General features: G+C 45.1%; 1 pseudogene; it reads left to right on the top strand.

The window, feature by feature from the left end:
* Window positions 1-16,738: 16,738 nt before the first annotated feature.
* On the top strand, window positions 16,739-18,619 carry LOC144762727 (uncharacterized; annotated as a pseudogene).
* The last annotated feature ends 1,045 nt before the right edge of the window (window positions 18,620-19,664 follow it).

Below are 19,664 nucleotides of genomic sequence, written 5' to 3'. Positions count from 1 at the left end.
GGCCTATATTTTGTACCGCATAAGTCGGGTTTAGGGCCGTTAACAACCATATAGCTCTTGGTAGCGGTTTATAGAGCTATATTACAATTTGGAGAATTATATTTCTTAGACTTCTATGCTGCATTGGGATGAAAACATTTGAGGCTAAGGTTGTCTATGCAAATTTGTTCCGGAAAGCTACAAAAGATTTATTTATTGCAAGCAGTTTCCGCAGATGAATTCTTGGTCAATCTGAAGAACAATTGAAATCAAAGAAATAATATAAGTGGTGCTTGGTACTGGAATCTTTGTAATGTATGAATATTTCGAAATGCAGTTAAAAAACGAACCTGTTCCACATAACACAATATGAATGGACAATCGTGACACAACTCAATCTGAGGCTAGACCAAAATTGTGAACAGCAAATTGTCAGCTTTTGAATTTAAGTATTTATATTTCTTAAGCATTTTGTACAACGTGCTATATACATTTTGTAGTGCTGCCATGAAAAATCAAATAAAAATATGTATATCAAACAAAGGTGTAGTGATAAAAGAAAAATAGGGTAGACTATCATGGCCAAAAGACGCTTCTTCAAACTTGATTACATAAATATAACTATGCACAGAGAAAAGAAAAATAGTTATATGCTCTGGGAGGGGATTCCACACTTTGGGGGCTAAAGTATAAAAGGGATAAACACTTATCAGTAAAGCGTTGTGTACCGCGGCGCGGCCTGGGGAATCAAGGGCCTAGCACAGCGCTTAATGAAGACTCACTACTCCGTTGTACTATCTGTGGCAAGAAGACCCTGAGCGTTTTCCCGTCATTTATTTAACAACTCTGGACGAGCCCGCCTCCGGGAATGTGTGCAAGACAACAATGTTTAGGAGTGCCCAGATGGCTCTCTACATCCCTCCTTTTGTTTAGCACATGTCCATCATCTGTCACACGTGAGCGTGATGTGCACACAAAGTCTATAAACTTTTGGCTTGGCGCAGGGTTCGGCCAGAGACCATACTTCTGACTCGGGAGCTGGCCCCTGCTTCGGCCTGGGTATTTGGCGTTGGTATGGCCAGGGTGTCTTGGTTGAGGGTTTTAGGGGTCGTGCAGCCGTGCTCGCTCTGGACCTGTCAGAGTCTCGATCTGGATTTGGAGATCCCCATGGACTGTTGTGGAGGTAACCCCCAGTCCCTTCTTGCTCGTCGAGTTCTTCTGGGTCTGTGCAGTGCTCGTATGCTCTCTTAAACCATGACACATTGCTGGTGACCACTTGCTGGCCCTTTTAAGCGGAGACCATCATCCCTTGAAAGCGAATTACTTTCCATACCTCCAGCTCATATACAGTCCGAAACTTCCAGCCGGGATGTCTGTCTTTGACCACCACGTAGTCCCCCACTTTCACAGATGGTGTCCTGGAACCCCTGGCGAGACTTGCTTCCTGATCTGTCACTTCCCTACGGGTTTGAACAGCCACATCATCTCTTCTGGAGGCCTCCAGGTGGGATCAGTCTGGATACTATCTCGCGGGCTCGTTTGAAGAGTAGATGAGAGGGTGCACAGCGAGTTGTGCTGTGAGGGGTCTGTCTATAGGCGTCTAAGAATTGATGTAAGGCTCTTTCCACATATTCTCCCTGCTCCACTGTGATGCGCAGCGCGTGGTTGAGCATCCTCATGAATTGCTCAACCTCGCCATTTGCTTGCGGCCACTGCAGGATTATCTTTCTGTGTCGAATGGCTTTCTTTTCAAAGTACTCTTGAAATTCTCGGCCCTGTAATGCGGGTCCATTGTCAACCTTATTTCTTCTGGGAGGTCCATGAATCCAAAGGCCTTGTCAAGAACATTTTGTACTTGTGTGAATGCTGTGGACACAACCACCTCCACTATTGGGAACTTTGAGAATGAGTCCATCAGTACCAGGGTGCTGCGGCCGTCGGGGAAGCTGCCAAAGTAAATGCAGATCTTGGACCAGGGCATTTCACTTGGCTCCTCAATGATGACTGGTGCAGGTGCAGGTTCGCCTCCTGTTATGGTACAAAAGAGGCAGTGTCTGATCTTCCCTCCTACCATGGCATCCATACCGGAAATCCATACCTTGCTTCAGAGGTGAGCCTTAGTTTTTGCAATCCCTTGGTGCCCAACATGTGCTAGTCCTATGATTCGATCTTGCAGCTCTCATGGGACTATGATGACGTGGCCTTTCAACACAACCCCATACTCTCCTTCGCTCAGTTCGCTGCAGACTCTCCAAAGTTGCTGTTGTGCGTGATTGTCCTCGGCGATGAGTGTTTGTGCACCATCCAAGAAATGGGCCCAGCCATTGGCACGCAAGCCTTTCTTGACTCTTGTCAGCGTTTCGTCCTTGGTCGTGGCTAGCCCGATCTCCTCGAGTGTCACAGCTTTGGGACAGGTTCCCTGAGTGATCGTTCTGATGAATGCTCCTGTGTGTTCTATATCTGGGGGCATGTGCTGCCCATCTATCACTTCTGGGTGCCTCTAGAGATAATCTGCTGGGCTTTGCCCTCCAGGGCGGAATATGACTTTGAATCTGTAGGCTTGTAGTTGTACTGTCCATCTTTCTATTCTGGGGGTGCCAGTCTTGATGTTCCTGCGAGCAGGGGAATTAGCGGCTTATGGTCCATCACCACTTGGAGCTCTTGCCCATAGAGATACAGATGGAAATGTTGGCACGCCCATTTGAAAGCAAGGGCCTCACTTTCAATTTGGGCGTACCTTGTTTCCGTGTCTGACAGGGCTCAACTGGCTATGCAACAGGTGCCCAGATATCTCTGCTTTCTTGGAGAAGGGCTGATCCGAGGCCCATGGGGCTGGCGTCTACTACCAGTGCGGTACACCTTCCTAGGTGAAAGTAGGCCATAACCGTCTTGTCCATTAGTGATGGTTTGATGGCATGGAATGCAGTGTTGGCTGCAGTGGCCCATTCCCAGGTGCTTCCACAGCACATGAGGGCTCACAGTGGCTCAGACAGCGAGGCCAGATTCGCTATGAACCGGCCGCAGTAGGCGGCCATACCCAGAAAACTGCAGACTTCAATTGGCGTGGTGGGGGTACAGGCTGAGCGGATGGCTGTCGCTTTCTTGGGGTCCACTCTCAGCCCTTCCCTTGAAAATATGTACCCAAAAAAGTCTATGGATTTCTTGTAGAAGGAGCATTTGGCCCTATGAAGGGTTAGGCCACAATCTTTTAGACATTGGAGCGCGGATCGCAGTTGTGTGTGATGTTCCTCTAAGGTGTTTGAGAACACCAGAATGTCGTCACTAAGATTAATGACTCCTTGCAAACCAGATTGGGACTCTTTCATGGTGTTTTACAAAAATTCAGTGGCGGAGGACACCCCGATACATAGCCTTTTGTACCTCCGGAGGCCCATGTGTTCGGAGAACATGGGGATGTATCGGCTCTCGTGCTCCAGTTCCAGCTGATGGTAACCGGCGTTTAAATCAAGTTTTGAGAACCACATGGCTCTGTTGAGGTCTGCCACTATGTCGTCCATTGTGGGGGCCAGGTGCCATTCTCTCTGTTTAATTTGGGCGGTACATATCTACACACAGCCGGATGGCTCCAGGCTGTTTGGGCTTTGGTGCGATGACTAGCGGCGACACCCACGGGGTTGGTATGGATACTTTCTTGATGACATCGAGGTTTTCCAATTTCTTCAGTTCTGCTTTTACTTGTCGGCGGAGACGGAATGGCACTCTCCTGTGCCTCAGAGCTGTCGGCTTGACAGTTGGGTTGATGTGTAATCTGAATTTTTTCCCTTTAGTTTTTCTAGCCCCTCAAAATGTTTCGGGAAACTCTTGTAGGATGGCCTTGGCGTGGGAGTCATGTACTTGATTCGCAAAAAGACCAGGCCCAGGTCTTTCGGCTGTGTGACAGCTGATTAAAGTATCTTTCTTCATTTCGGTGATGTGGAACCTGGGGTATCAAGGACCTGGCACAGTGCTTATTGAAGACACACCACTCCGTTGCACTATCTGTGGTGGGAAAACCCAGAGCGGTCTTCCGTCGTTTATTTAACACCTCCGGCCGAGCCCGCCCCGAGAAGTGTGTGCAAGGCAACAATGTTTAGGAGAACCCGGATGGCTCTCTACAGGTGGCTGATGGACGTATGGGAGACAATAAGACTTCCATTATGTACGCCATTCTCATTTTGAGGCAGGTACCAGAGTTATAGGTCCTTTCGGAATTACAAGTTTCACCCAGCATCTGAATTCCCCCAATACCTCCATGTGACACTTGGGGGAGAATGAGGTATTACATGTGGATTCAGACCCCGAATTTCTGATTTTCCCATTGATTTCTCATTTCTCAGTGGAACCTCAATGTTTCACTTGTAATCCATAGTAACTTTGCAACCAGGAGTTATCATGAACCCAAAGTTAATGGACAGGAATTCAGTGGGCTTGTAATTAGGCTCTAATAGTTTGAGAGATTTAGAATGAGTAGCTAGCATGACAAGAGCCCAATGTTGAAGAGGCGCTAAAAACATAAACTAACAGAAAATAATAGGTAACCTGCAGTGCTGGCTCAAATAGATAGCAGTAAGAGTAGGGTATGGGAGGGACACAAGTGAACGTGGAGCAGAGTAGAGAGAGAGGCAAGGGTACAGTTGAGAAATAGGTAAAATTTGAAAAAGAAATGACAATGAAGAGAAGGGAATACTCTCTCAAAATCTTTGAGTTTGCCATACATAAGGATAGGCTTACCCGTTTGTACATTTGTGATGTGCGTGTGCATTGTTAGGCTGTATGGAGTGAAATGAACGTGTGTATGCTGCATAAAAAAGGTATATCTGTAAGAAGGGTTTCTGAGGAAGGTGCTACTTAAAATCAAATCTAATAAATCTTTGTTTTGATTTAAAACTATATAATAACAGAGAGAATTATAATTGTGAAAATAAACTTGTTTTTATTAAATGGATTGCTGGTTGATGAGAATTGTTTTAATAACTAGTGAAGATACTTACTTGCATGGTTTTTCAACTAGGAATAATGTTTACATTCATTCTTCACAGACGCGACCAAGTCACTCAAGAAATACTAATAAAATACTAACAAATTGCAAAAACATTTTATGAATTTGAGCATGCCTGAGGTTTCGTTTCCTTTTTCTTTTTCTTCTTGGCACATGACCAGTGCCTTATGTTGACTATCTAGGGAAGTAATTCTCCCCTTCTGGGTGTAATGATGTCTGAGACACAGCGCTTACTGGAATGTCTCCTGCAACAAAATTACTCATAAATTGCTTTCTTTTAACATTCAGTCACATGCATGTACATTCCACACCACACCACACCAGGAAGATGGTACTGCAGTGGTTTAATGAAACTTGAGGGGTCCCCCTGCACGGTACAGGGAGGATCCCCCTCTGAACTAAACCGGGAGCTCTCAGGCCAGGGGACTGTGCTGAGGAGGCCCCCTGGAGCCCAGACCCCCCTCAGCGTGGGGGCTGCGTTGGCCTATTTTATGCCACGGGTTCATTGAGTGACTGTCCCACAGAGTATGAAGCATCACTTAGGGCAACCAAAGTCATTATCATTTGGAGGGGGTCCCAAACAGACCTGCCAAATTAATATTATTTGGGCAGATCGCAATTCGAGACCTCGTGTGAATTGCTGTCAATTAAGGGATGGCCACTTGCAAGAAACAGAGGACCTTCCTGTTACAATTGCATTTCATAGGTTTCCATTTCTCCATTCCCCTTTAATGTTACTGCATTTTATAATGTACATTCCAGTTCCACTTGGAACTTTGGGGTAATGCTCTAAACACAACCTGATCTTCGGAGCCCAAACAATGCAAGAAAATACTTTTTTTCCTTTCAGCACCCATGCCCTCCCCCTCGATGGCTCTCATGTAATTAAGGAATTCTTCCTTCTATCGTGTCCACGGAATGGGGGGGATCCCCTTTGTTTTGAAGAAATTTGTCAGGTGGATCAAACTGCATGGTTCTAACGTGAGGAAGAAATGCACACAGATTGGCACACCAAGCAACAAAAACTGTTTATGTGTGATTACCAGAATAAATTGAACAGCGCTACGTGAGTGCAAAACTGACGTGAAAGGTTACTTTAATTCCAGCTTTACCAGTCACGATAAGAAAAAAAAATCCCCATAGAAGAGAAAACGGTACCCAAAACAAGTTTTGTGGTAACAGTCATCAGTGTGTGGTACAATTACCATTGGAGTAGTTCACAATGTATGAGAATGCACGGAAACATGAACTGTGATAAATGTCATAAAAGTGAAATGAATTAGCTCTGTGGAATTTGGGATGTGCCTCGAAACATAAAATAGCTCCCACTTGTTTTGAAAAAAAAAGTAAATTGTAGGTGGCGCTGCAGAAAATGTGCGTAATGAAAATAAACTTACTGGAGGCAATGACTTGCTGAAACTTGTAATAGCAAACAGTGCGTCAAGAAGAAATTTCTCCTCTCTGTGAATTCGTTGTTATGGAAACGGTGGAGAATGAAAATGGCTGTCACATAGCGTGTTGCGTAGACACGCAGGTGATGACATGCCTCCACCTTGCCGTTATCACAGAACCTGAGGGAGTAGATCTGGAATCGTGCGTCAGACTATCCCCAGCTCACCTGGTTCACTCCTCCGGCATGGTGAGTGTTTGCTTTCAAACTGGCGTACGTTTGTGCTCGAGCGCTTCCCGCTGTAATCCACACAAAACGATGAAATGTAGAAAAGGAGTAAGTCAAAGACATATAACTCCTGCAAATGCGGATTTTTGGCGGCAGCCCTCCACAGCTTCCAACAGCATTATCCTCTCATAAAATAGACCAAGATCAGGAGATAAACACGGTTCTCTATGGTTCAGCAACACTCCACTCCTGTGCTGCTTTAAAATGTTGGTAGGGGTGTCACTCTCCTCAGCTCGTCACCAAAATGTAAGAAATTCATGCAGTCCAGGCGTTTGAAAGGTTTATTAAATGGGATGCAGCACAGCAACAAGTTACAACTGCCCCGCGATCAGGAACAGTGCAACTGACCTGAGTGCTTAGCACCAAACCCAAAGTTCCAAATGGAACTGGAATGTACATTATAAAATGTAGTAACATTAAAGGGGAAAGGGAGAAATGGAAACCTATGAAATGCAATTGTAACACTTTCATAAGCTGAAAACCTTTTTGGATATAGCACCCCATGTCCATGGAAAGGACAGGGATTGCTTTTAAAAATAAATATTCCCTGTAGTCATCAGTGGAAACAGGAGGGGTCGCCAGTGAACAGTTTCCCTTGTGAAAATCAATTACCACCCCAACTCACAGTTCGGTAACTGATCAATGGTTGGTGGCTCAGTGCGGCCACAAAACATTAACACATAACTTTCTGGCTTCTAAATAGAAGGGGTGCGTTCCTTTCATGTCTCCTATTCTTTGCTATTTGGAAAGGATTGCAAAAGCCCTGATATGAACCAGAAAGATTTTCCTGACTTGTACAAGGGATTTGTAAAATGTAAAAACCCTGTCTTGCTGTTCCAAAAGCTGTGTTTGTGAATCATAGGGTTTGCACAGGTTGCACAACCCTTACGTGACCTCCTAAAGAAAAATGTGAAATTTGTATGGTCTGCCGACTCAGATTCTTCTTTCAATCTCATCAAAAAATTAATCATTGATTCACCTGCATTGTCTTCTTTCACTCCGGGTGTTCAATGTTCCATGTCTGTAGACGCTAGCCAATTAGGTTTGGGGGCTGTGGTATGCCAATGGTTTGGTACAAAGGAAAACACTATATGTTTCACCTCCAGGTCCCTCTCTTCTGCTGAGATGAACTACAGTGCCATTGAGGGAGAGGCACTCGCCTGCTCTTGGGCCGTTGAAAAATTTAAGAGTTACATATGGGGTTCTCATTTCATTTTGTTGAGTGATCATAAACCCCTCTTGCATTTAGTCAACGGTAATGGGACAGGTAAAGCTTCATCAAGATTAGTGTGCATCCTTTCCAGGTTACATGAATTCAATTTTACTATTCAACACATTTCTGGTGGACTCAACGTCAGAGCAGATTGTCTTTCTAGACTTCCCTTAAAAGACAATCTTTCTGACCCAAAATTTGATGAAGTAGAATGTGTGGTGGCATCAATCAATGTTTATATGTCTGTTTGTCCCTTTTTGTCACAATCTGATTTGTGTCAAGCATATGATAATGATTACATTTTGCAAGCAGTCAGAAACATGATTATTTCTGGCTGGCCCAAAGAGCGTTCACTTCCTGCTTCATTAAAGTCATATGCTCAAGTTTCAGATGAGCTTTCAATTGTTAACAATGTTTTAATGCGTGGTGATCAATGTATCCCTCCTTCTTCTATCTGCATGAAATTGATAACATCTGCTCATGAGGGACATCTAGGAATAGGAGCTGCTTCTAGAAAACTCAAAGATCATTTTTGGTGGCCTCACTGGGTTGATGCATGTGATACTTGTTTACTCTCTGACAAACATTGGAAGCTCAACGAACTGCTTCTTCACTCTGTACCTGTACCTGAGGAAACATGGCTTAAAATTGCAATTGACTTTGCAGGTCCATTCGATCTACTTTCAAGCAGTGAATGTTACATTGTTGCCCTCATTGACTATCACTCCAAGTGGGTTGATTTTGACTTTTGTGATTCTCCTAATTCTCTTGCTGTTATAAAGTTTCTTAAAAGAGTTTTTCAATCAGAAGGATCTCTCAAAGAAATTGTTACAGACAATGGTTGACATTTTTGTCCCACTACCATGCAGGATTACTTTAAAGCTCACGATATTAAACACCTTAAGGTAGCTCTCTATTCACCATCATCTAATGGTCTCATTGAAAGGATGAACGGATTTATAAAAGAAGGTATACAATCAGCCTTAGCTTGCAATCTCCCTGTTGAGTTGTTTTTGAGAAAGAACATTTGGTTGTACTTAGTCACACCTCACTCTACGACAGGGATTTCTCCTTTCAGGCTCCTTAAAAAGAGAAATCCAAATGGAATTATTTGTCCAACTTGGATAAAACTTCTCAAGAAAGATGATACATCCTGTGTGGCTTGTCAAGACAAAGTCATTCTTAAGAAAAATTTATTGATCAAACAGAATGTTCAAAAGAAATATTTTGATTCGTCATGTTCTTCAATCACATAGGATTTTCAAATTGGAGATTGTGTCCTATTTAAAAATTCCAACAAAGTTTAAAAAGGGCAATCTAAATTCTCCATGCCCATTGAAGTTGTCAAAACTTCAAAAGGCTCCCTTTTCCTGGAAAAAAAGGGTGGAGGAGTAAGAGAGCAGTTGTCAAAATGTGTCATGAACAAGCTAAGAGAATACTTATATACAAGAGTTCATCTACAAGTGATTATGACTGTTCACATTTTCCTCTAGGTTCTTCTTCTGACAACGCTTTCACTCCTGAATTACCCTCTTCATTTGATTCATCTATTTCTTCACAGGCGTCACCTGTGAATCAACCTGTTGTATCTTCTTTAAGTACGACTTCTGAGTCAAATAAATCGTATCACAATTGTTCCATTCCTGTAAGGTTCAAAGATTATTATATGTCTTAACAATACTTTTTATTTCAGAACTTTATTTCATTTTATAGGAAGAGAGATGATGGAAAGTGGTTTGTTTATCTTTCTTTGTGTGTAGTCTTTCCTCCATGTTTAGTATTCCTAAAGGATTCCACATTCCATGTCATTGTAACGTTACTTGAGAGTGTATCTTCAAACAGGATTATGTTTGAAGATGCATCTCTCGTGATGCAGTTGTCCAGTTAAGTTCACAACTGTTGATCTGTCATTCAGCAGTTGGACTTACTGGAGAACAGCAGCACTCCCATAATATGCTGTTTAAAGAATAAACCTTTATTTGGATTTGCTTTGTTTCCTGCTTCCTGATTCGCTTGGATTACAAATTGCATTTTTAAACATACTTTACACAGGTCTAAGATGTCTTTGGTAGGGGAATAAGAAAAAAAAACCTAGATGGAGACTGGACTTCGGGGGAGGGAAGTAGATATGCGCTTCAGTAGAATAGGGAAATATAATTAGGAATTGAACAAATGGAAGGTTACAGGTCCGCTTGCAAGAATACGTATCTGAGAAACTATGTAGATAAGGCAGCACAGAGGAGCAGAATAGGTGGGAGGTTGGGCTTTGCCAGGCAATGGATGTGTCGGGAGTATTGCATTGTTAGGCTTCAAGTACGAGACAAGTCAAGGACACCAGTAGTGTATCTGTGGTTTAGAAGCATAATTAATGATAACATGTGCACCTTAATCATATTGTGTAGACACGTGACTAGCTGTTTTTGCAGAAAGTATAACCTTTTGATAATGACGTTATGCTTTACCAGATGTTCATCTACCATGCAAATGTCTGATGTATTTATGATAAGACATGTATAAAAGAAACTGTCCATTGCATTGGAAGTCGAATCTCATCTTCCAGTTCCATGGAGATGACTGACCTTTCACATGTTCGCTTGTTTTGTATATATTAAAGTCTGTACTATTTTGCCAGCAGAAGAAATTGTCTTTTCTCTTATTCAGCAACATTTGGCGGAGCCAACCAGGGAGTTTATCTCAATTTTTCCAGGCTGTGCCGGAGGGAGCCGCTGCCTGCCATTGATTGAATAGAAACTGTGCAAATACCAGGGGAGCAGATGATGAGAGTTTTGCTCTAAAAGTCTGCCTTTTCAAGAAATGAACGGGTAAGATCCTAGGTTGCCATCAAGGGAGGGGGGTGGAAAAGGGGAAGCGATCGAACTTAGAACCTTCATTCTTCTAATTGCATGATTCTGGGGCAATTGTAGTATAGAAATGCATGAGTGGGTTTTTTCTTTTTTTTATGTTAGTATGAAATTATATGTTTTTATAAAGGAAATGTGGTGATTCCCATGACATACAAGAAGACTAGCTAGTGTGGATTCCCCTTTGAAATAGAAGGGGAGAGACACCCTCCACCAATTTTCAGGGAGAAGCAATCTCTTTCTTCAAGCATCCTTTTTGATCTGTCTATGTTCAAAGAGATGCTCCACTGTGCACTTAGGTTTTCAGCTCCACAAATACTCGGTTTCAAGTGTTTTGTTAGTTCTGAACTCAACAATGTAATCTGAATGATCCGAGCAAATGTTCACATCAGATACCTAGTACCTTCCAAGACACAGCCGTTGCACAGGTTTTGTGGGAAAGATTTATAAAACAGAAGCTTGCAACACAAAAAAAAATGATGGCATAATCCACCATTTTCCTCATAAGATACTCCCTTTCTCCTCCTTATTCTTCAACACATATAATTGAAGATGTGTCTATGATGCCATTAGTCTTATTTGCACATTCTCCATTAAACCCTGCAGGAAAAACACTTCATGATAAATACATTTGTATTGGGTGTGTATTTAGACCTGTTTTATACCTTGTTGGATAAAAATAAGTATGTATCATTCACATCTTTTGCACCTTTATTGAGCACATAATCAGCACTTAATTTATTAAAGGAATAGTGCTGGTGCCCAAAGCTCTGCTCAGATATTCTCAGAGCGCAGAATACCAAGGCTGATACTTTAAAACCATCCTGTGCCTCTTGTATTAACTACCAGACACTCCCTGCCACTTTGTCTCACCCTTGAAGGTTTCTGTTTCTTCCTCTATGACAATTTTGGAGTGTTTTCCCAGTGCCCAAAATTAAGTGCTGTGCCCCCCAACGGCAATCACTGGCTCAAGTTAAGGACTGTGCATAAGTACATGATATTCACTTTTTTGCATATTTGCTCCTGTGCTCAACGGAAGTGGGTGCAATTTTTAGGTTTTGCCTAGGCAGTGCATGCACTGTCTCGTCGAGAGATGCTGTATACAGTATAGCGGGGAAGCTCCGCCCACTTTCCACCTATCTTTCTGATTGGCCGAATTCCTAAATGCTGCAATCTGATTGGTTTTTGCCAACTTCATCCCGCCTCGACGGCCATGTCATCATTTTTCTCCTTCCATAGCTATCGGCCCCTTTACTTGTAAAACTCTTTTGTTCCCCTGCCTCCCCCGTTCCCTCCTGCAGTCCGTCACTTCTCTGCCCACCACCACCCCCCCACCCACTCCCGTTCCTGCCTTCTTGGACGCCCGCATTTTTATTTACAATGCAATAGGTCTCACGTAAATACGAGTCCAATTGCATTTGTAAATGCCCCCCCCCCCTCCTCTAATTGGCTGGCTGCATTCACACTCTATTTTGCCTGACCTGTCCAGACTCTCGCATGCACTTGATGCTATAGATCATACGCATGCGCGCCAAAAGTCTGCCTCTGCCAGTTGTTTGGACTTGTGCCCACAGCTGAAGAAGTCTTCCGTAAAGAAGCAGAACGAGAGCCTGTAACATCGCGTTCAGCGCTCGACAGTAAATGGAAGCCCTGCTTTCCTTTCTCCCAGCCTGCTTTCAGTGATCGTGCCGACTTCGTCTCCCAGCTTCAGTTGACCCTGCGATTTCTAACATGAAGCAGGCCTCCTTTTCGTCTGGCTGCCACAATTAAAACCTAATTTGTTGTATTTCAGTCGACATTAATAAGACGTGAGTCAGAACTCGTCAACCAGCTTGCCCGAGGGTGGAGAACACCGATGGTTGTTCCCTTGGCCAGTCACATGAATGCTGTAATCACGCAACTTCTGAGCTTAGAAGTTTAATTCAGCATCGTTTCTGGTTAACCATACCACCGTGCAACCTGGCAAGGAAGCAGAACAGACTCGCAATCCACTCTTTGACATGAAGACAGGCAATGGTGACTTATCAGGTGCATCCCTTTGGCACCCCTCTGAAAACTTTCAGTGAAATTAGGTTTCTCACACCACAATGGAAGGGTACTGCTGCGCCAATGGTGTACTTAATTGTTACACAGTTGGCTCCATACGCCACTATGAAAAGAGAACTTCAGAATATATTCTGCTTGCATAAACCTGCATGCTTAGCCCTGATTACAACATTCTTGGAGCATCCAACTCATCATCGAGGAGGGTAAAACACAGTGTATTCTGCACACCTTCACAGTACAATATTCGAACAATTTGGTACAATTTTAAGCACCTTTATGCCAAACAGAATAGTTTAGGGACACTGCGCACATAAAAAATAAACACAAATGGATTTAAGGAGCACTGACAAGACCCAATAAGCCTCTCTGAAAGAAAAGTCTGCAGCTAGCACTGTTTTTTGGGGGGGCTGGGCTGCTGCAGAGGTCACACGTAGTTCAACTACATTCATTTGCCTAAAGCCATCTCTGCTGCATTTTTCTGCATTCTTTTGCCTAAAGCCATTTTATTCGCAAATAATTCCCCCAATGGAAAAAGGAAAGCCGGGCAGGGCAATTTTTTTCAGAGAGCTGCAGACACACATTCACACCGTTCAGAAACCAGGTGGCATTCATAAGTGCCCCACAAAAAAGCTAACATACTCGCAAATTATGCGTTCAATGTATGTGGATGTCATTGAGATAGCTCAGTTGGTTAATGCATATGATGTGGAGCTTCGTGTAAAAACAGCAAGGTTGAGTGTTGCTGTGGAAACGCAGCCTGTCATCCTTCTAAAGCTGATAAAGTCTTGTGAAAGCTGAGTATTTCAAATTGCAGCTATGATAGCGCTTTGGAGCAACAAGTCTGTATGTTAACTGTTCTCATGTCTCCAAGCGTAACATAGAAATGCAATTTCTAATTATTTACTGCTACATCTGCTGAGGGTCTCAAAAGCGCTCCAAAAGGGTCACTGCTCGGGGTTCAAAGAATGCACGTGGACTCTCTTCCTCCATAGGGTTGAGGAAGGAGGTTACTGTTTTGTCTGCCTACTGCTGATGCCGGCTGTGCAGCACATCTGTTTCCTATTACTCAGCTTTACAATTAGCGTGCAGTCATTACCAGCTCGAAGGACACAGTCACGAATGCCTAATCAGCCTTGGGTACCGCAAAACCTCATGATAAATAATGTGACCACCACCATGATGTGCCTTCGGCAATAGCGCCAACAAGGAACGCCACTACCAACAGCGTCTTCTCTGCACCACTGTCAGTACGGAATGTTGACCTAGTATTGTTTTAGTCTGGGTTTGTTGGATATCTGCCAACTATGCAGAAATGTAGAAGGCCAGGTTGCACCTTTTTCCTCACAGGGCAGACCTGCTGACCCCGGCAGTGCCACTATCTAAATCGCTTTTAGGAGCTTATAAGTATTTAGCCATGTAGCACATTATCCTGGGTGCTGCAATATCTACTGTTTGCAGATTTAGATGTTTGAAAAAAATCTGCAAACAGTAGATATTGCAGCACCCAGGATAAAGTGGTGCATGGCTAAATACTTATAAGGACCCAAAGGCGAGACCAATTGCATTGCAAATGCTTGTTAACTTAGCTACTAATAGAAATAAGTCCGAAATGTTTAGCCCTATTTCTTGGATCTAAATTACTCCATAAAGCAAGTGTTAGAATTACTGGAAGCACTGGGGAAATGCACTTCTCTGTATGCCTAGTCAAGGTGCTGAATAGGACTGCATGCATTTTAAAATGTGTCTACACAAGTGACCAAAATGGAAAAAAAAAAGTCAGCTATGTGGAGCAGTCAAAGTTTTGCATTCTCACAAACTATCCATGCTGGCAGTCCATTGTAATTTTCTGCTCCATTATGTCCCTTCGCAGGAAATTCTGGATCGGGTATGTCAATGCCTTCTTTAACTAATGAACACCGGTAGGTGCCAAGTTGGTGGTAGATAGTGACCAGAAGAGTGTGGTAATGGAGGGTGTTTACCGGTGGGGTTGGATGTGTGGGAGCAGACTATGGGCCAGATGTAGGTAATTCTATTATACCGATTCATAAATACCGAATTTTACCGATTCGGTATTTATGAATCGGTAAAATAGAAGTAGTGAGATGTAGGTAAATTTATTTTTCAATTTACCGAATCGGTAAATACCGATTTGGTATTGCCCATAGATTCCTATGGTCCTTGAAGCCCATAGGAATCAATGGGCAATACCGATTCGGTATGTACCGAATCGGTAAATTCCGAATCCTGCAAGGGTGCAGGGGGTGTCACTTTGACACCCTCTAGCACCCCAAATACAGGCATGTGTGCCATATGGCACACATACATGCCCTAAGGGCATGTCTGTGTGTCACATGGCACAGGTGTGCATGCACAGATGTGCATGCACACCTGAATTCGGTATTTTACCACCCAATTGGATTGGGTGGTAAAACACCGATTCTTAAGGGCCTGTGACACTCTTAGGAGTGTCACCTACATGTGGATTTACCGAATCGGTAAAAATACCGATTCGGTATTTTACAGAATCGGTAAATTTACCGAATCGGTAAATTTACAGATTCTGTAAAATGTTGGCCCCTACATGCCAAATCCTAAATACCGGTCGGTAACGGCCGAAATCGGCCGTTACCGACCGGTATTTCCTCTCCTACATCTGGCCCTATATGTGGGTAGGACGTCTAAGCTTGCTGGATTGTGGCCAACCTTTATGCAAGTTATACAGGTTTTTGAACATTGGTGGTGCCGCAGGAAAATTAAGTATATGTGGGGAGGAATTCACTGCAAGGTTAGGTGTGAACGGCTGTTGAGTGGAGATAGATTCCACAAAGCTCTGAGAAGTACCTTTTTCTTCACTTCATTAAGATTCACTATAGCTATTTGCTTTGTGTAGCAACCTGCAGATTACACCAAATTGTTGCGGAGAGTCTTGCTAGAGAGATTAGAACTCTAGTGCCAAGAAAGGTTTAGAGACAGTTGAGCAATTGCTCAACTTGAACCTATGATTGGAGAGGTATACTAAAGCTACGGATGGGTCACTGTACATCTGTTTTATTGATTTAAGCAGTGCCTTCAACTTAGTCAATCACAGAAAGCTCAAGGAATATCTAAATAAAAAGGGGGCCTGAAGGAAATTATCTCATTTTTAGCCCACTTGTATAATGATTTAAAGGCAAAAGTTTGATTTGTCACACAGGGGGAACTGACTGAACCTTTTGGTATAAGGAGAGGGTGCGTACAGGGGTGCGTAGTGGGGCCCTTCCTTTTCACTCTATACATTAATGACACGGAAGAAACGCTTCAAGTGGTGGGTGCAGATACACACAGGATTGGGACGGGGCAGATCCAGTACTCCTGTATGTCGACGATGAGGCCAGCATAGCACATGCCCCCAAAAGTCTGTGTCTCTTAATAGATTAATTTATAGATTTTATGGGAAAAAAGAGTATGAAAATGAATATGACCAAAACCTATACAATGAGATGTGCTCGTGCAAGAGGGAAACAACACACCTTTTTAGGTTTCGCGTGGCGTACTGCGCACATGCGCAGTCGAGCTCGCGAGATTTTATGTTTTTAGGAGAACTTCACTAGCGAGGGTTAAGCCCCGCCCCTCTTCTTCATTGGCTGGACTCCTAAACAGTGGCCAGCCATTGGAGAAGAGGTCCTAGTGACGTTCTTCTTTCTCTTTAAGCCCCGTCCTTTTCAGATTGGGTTCCTTGACTTACTGCTGAAGTAAAAGGTTTCTTATCTTCTTTATGGGTCCAGATGGCCCCATAAAGAAGATAAGGAGACTTTTACCCCAGCAGGAAATTGGGGCGCCCAGTCTGAAAGGGACGGGGCTCAAAGACAAAAGGATGTGTCAAGGCGTGCGCTTTTCTCTGACGCCGGAGCATTTTTCTCAGCTCGCTATTTCCGCCCAGAACAGCTTGTCCCTTCCGCTATTCTTCCGTATAACTGCTCGGGATGCTCTATGTCTCAATCTGGATGCTGCTTCTTGCTTTAACTCTCTATTGCCTTTGGATCAAAGTCGTTTACTGGCGAACTGAGGGGTTGAGAGCTGGGGGCCTTTGCCCCGCTTTAACTGAGAGGTCCTCTGAAATAAATGGCAATACGGAGAAATCTTGCTGCGCTCGGTCAAGAGAGCCTGCACCTGAGAAGCACTGTGACGGCTCCCGTAGGGACCTCTCCGGTCCCTGTGCTACAGTAGATAGGCCATGAACCCCCTCCTCAATCACCAAGCGTTCCTATCAGCCTGCTGCTAAGAGTAATTCCCGTTTCCTTGCCTCAGGGAGATTTAGCTGCACCCCGGCCGTCACTGAGAGGCCTCTTTACATCTCCTGTGGGACTCCTTGTCCTACCAACGATAAGTCCATACTTTGTTGCTCAGCCACTGAGCAGTCCAGACACAAATGCATCTGTACTGAGAAGACACTCGGCCTCTGCTACCTCCCTGTGACACCCGCTGAGCCCTCGCTTGAGAGGCGTTGTGACGGTTGTCCCTCCGCAGAGAGGCCCCTTGACATTAAAAGGCCCGGTTTCCGTTGTCCCGTCACTGAAGAGTACCGTGCCTTTGGCACTGAGGGACTTATTGAACCATCTTTACTCAAACCCGCATACGTAGTCTGCCCCGAAAATGCAGGCGTTCCGGTCACAGAAAAGGACTGTTCCAAGACACTACCTGCAGTCGATGCCAAAGTGCTTGGCCTCTCCTTTACAACAGGCCCGCTGCCACCCTCTCTAAGGAGGTGTGCCTCCCCTGTCCAGGGATTCCGAAGCTGCTCGGTGTCCCCACGTCGGAGAGGCCCCACGTCCCCGGCCCGGAATGCCTTAAGAGGACCAGTCCCTTCTCCCAGAAGAGCCGTAAGTGCCACAATTTCCTCTGTCCGGAAGACACAGATGTACCTTTCCGCTGGAAGCCAGTGGTTCCATGGGCGAATGTCCCCTGCGATGAAAACGCCGAGAGTCTTGGTGTCTCCAGCCTGAAGAGGTCTGAGAGGTCCAGTATCTCCTGCCAGGATACCCCGGAGGGGCCCGGTGTCACCCAGCAGGAGAGCCTTGAAATGCCCTGTGTCCCCTTCGAGGTGGGGCTTGAGACTTCGGGCATCCCCTACTCAAAGTATAAACGGAACTCTATCCCCTTCCGGGAAAAAAAAGAGGGGCCATGTATCTCGCCAGAGAATCCAGGGAAAACCGGGCTATCCCCTAGTAAGTGCCACGGATGGCCCGGTGCCCCCTCACAGAAACATCCAGAAAACTCTCCAGCCCTCAACTCAGAGTACTTTGATAAGCCTCCTGATGCCCCCCTGTTCAGAGACGCCCAGTGGTGCCTCTCGGGGCACAGTCGGGGTCCCTGTCCCAGAAGGATGCAGAAAATCCAGGAGTCACGGAGTGCACGAAAAGCAGAGAGACCCATGCAGAGTCAGCTGTGGTTTCCACACCTATGCCATCTACCAGAGGAGCCCAGAGAAGCTGTGTACCCCAGGACCAGAGACGTCCTACGCCCAAAATGCTGAAAGGCCCAGAGGGCATGTCCCATGCCAAATTAGTCCAAGTGTTCCATTTCCTGGAGGGCCTAGGCATGTATTGCTCCTGTTAGCTCACCTTGATGAAGAATGCATGTTCTTTGCACCAACCGTCATAAGTTTGGTGAAGTTACGCTACTTGCCCGAGCCACCTCACATTAGACAGGAGCGTACACACTGGTGCTCGAGGCACGCTCTGCAGGGAGTCGCGGATTCACGTGTTTTGATTCACTACCGGAGCAGTGCCTGGTGTCATTGCGGAACGAACATCACAGGGTTCTCCCATCTAGACATCTCAAAATGGAAGCAAGGCAGCAACTAGGGGAGGCAGAAGTGTTGCTGTTGGGCTTAATGGCTTTCAAATGTGGGAGAGATGGCACTGAGTGCTGCAGTGCACAGCACACTACATCATGGGTGGAACTGCTGAGGTGTTCAGACATCTTACATGCCTTCCTGTTTGCCCATCTGCCGAACCAACAGTCCTGTGTGCGGCCGCCCCCCACCCGTGAGATAAAGGAACGGCTGCTGCGGACGTGAACAGTAAGTGGGTGACCACCACCACCCGAGCCCCGGTCAGCACCCCAGAGTAAACAAATGTCATGTTGGGAGGACGTGCTGTGTTCATTGGGCAGGCTGCGGGGAAGGGGTGCCACCACTCTCCAGACACTGCACCCGGGATGGCCCGGACAATGCTGGAGCTCAGAACCAAAACTTTCATCTGTTCATGTCCTTGAAGCTCCCGCTCCACACACTCACATAACGCATTTGCATCTGCGCCTCTCCTCTGTTGAGGCCGAACTCCTTGTCATCTCGCTAAAATTATCATTCTGACACCAGTCATCTTAATTATGCGGCTATTCCTCTGTCGCCGCCAACCTTCCTCCTGACCGCAGCAGCTCCAAAGCAAAAAGTGTTTTTAAGACGCGCAAATTATTTGATCGGTTTCCTTTTAGGGGCTGTCTCTCCTGTCAGCAGCGGTCTCAGTGAACGTTAAGGAAACTAAAACACAAACTCAGAGGACCTAAAGTAAAGAGGTCTCTTTGTGAAACTGTTCAGCTAATGCCAACACTCTGCAGGCACGCGAACATCCGATTCCTTACGGAGGCTTGCTCGGGGCATTTCAAGCCTGAGCCACCTCACTTCAGACAGGAGCGTGGCTCTGTGTGTGTGTGTGGCTCTGTGTGTGTGGCTCTGTGTGTGTGCGTGGGTCTGTGTGTGTGTGTGGCTCTGTGTGTGTGGCTCTCTGTGTGTGTGGCTCTGTGTGTGACTCTGTGTGTGTGTGTGGCTCTGTGTGTGTGTGTGGCTGTGTGCGCGTGGCTCTGTGTGTGTGTGGCTCTTTGTGTGTGTGGTTCTGTGTGTGTATGTGT

The sequence above is a fragment of the Lissotriton helveticus genome, chromosome 6 (genome assembly GCF_964261635.1).
Source record: "Lissotriton helveticus chromosome 6, aLisHel1.1, whole genome shotgun sequence".
NCBI classification, from domain to species: Eukaryota; Metazoa; Chordata; class Amphibia; order Caudata; family Salamandridae; genus Lissotriton; species Lissotriton helveticus.
Note: the sequence above shows the minus strand (reverse complement) of the source record. Positions and strands in the feature narration are given on the sequence as shown.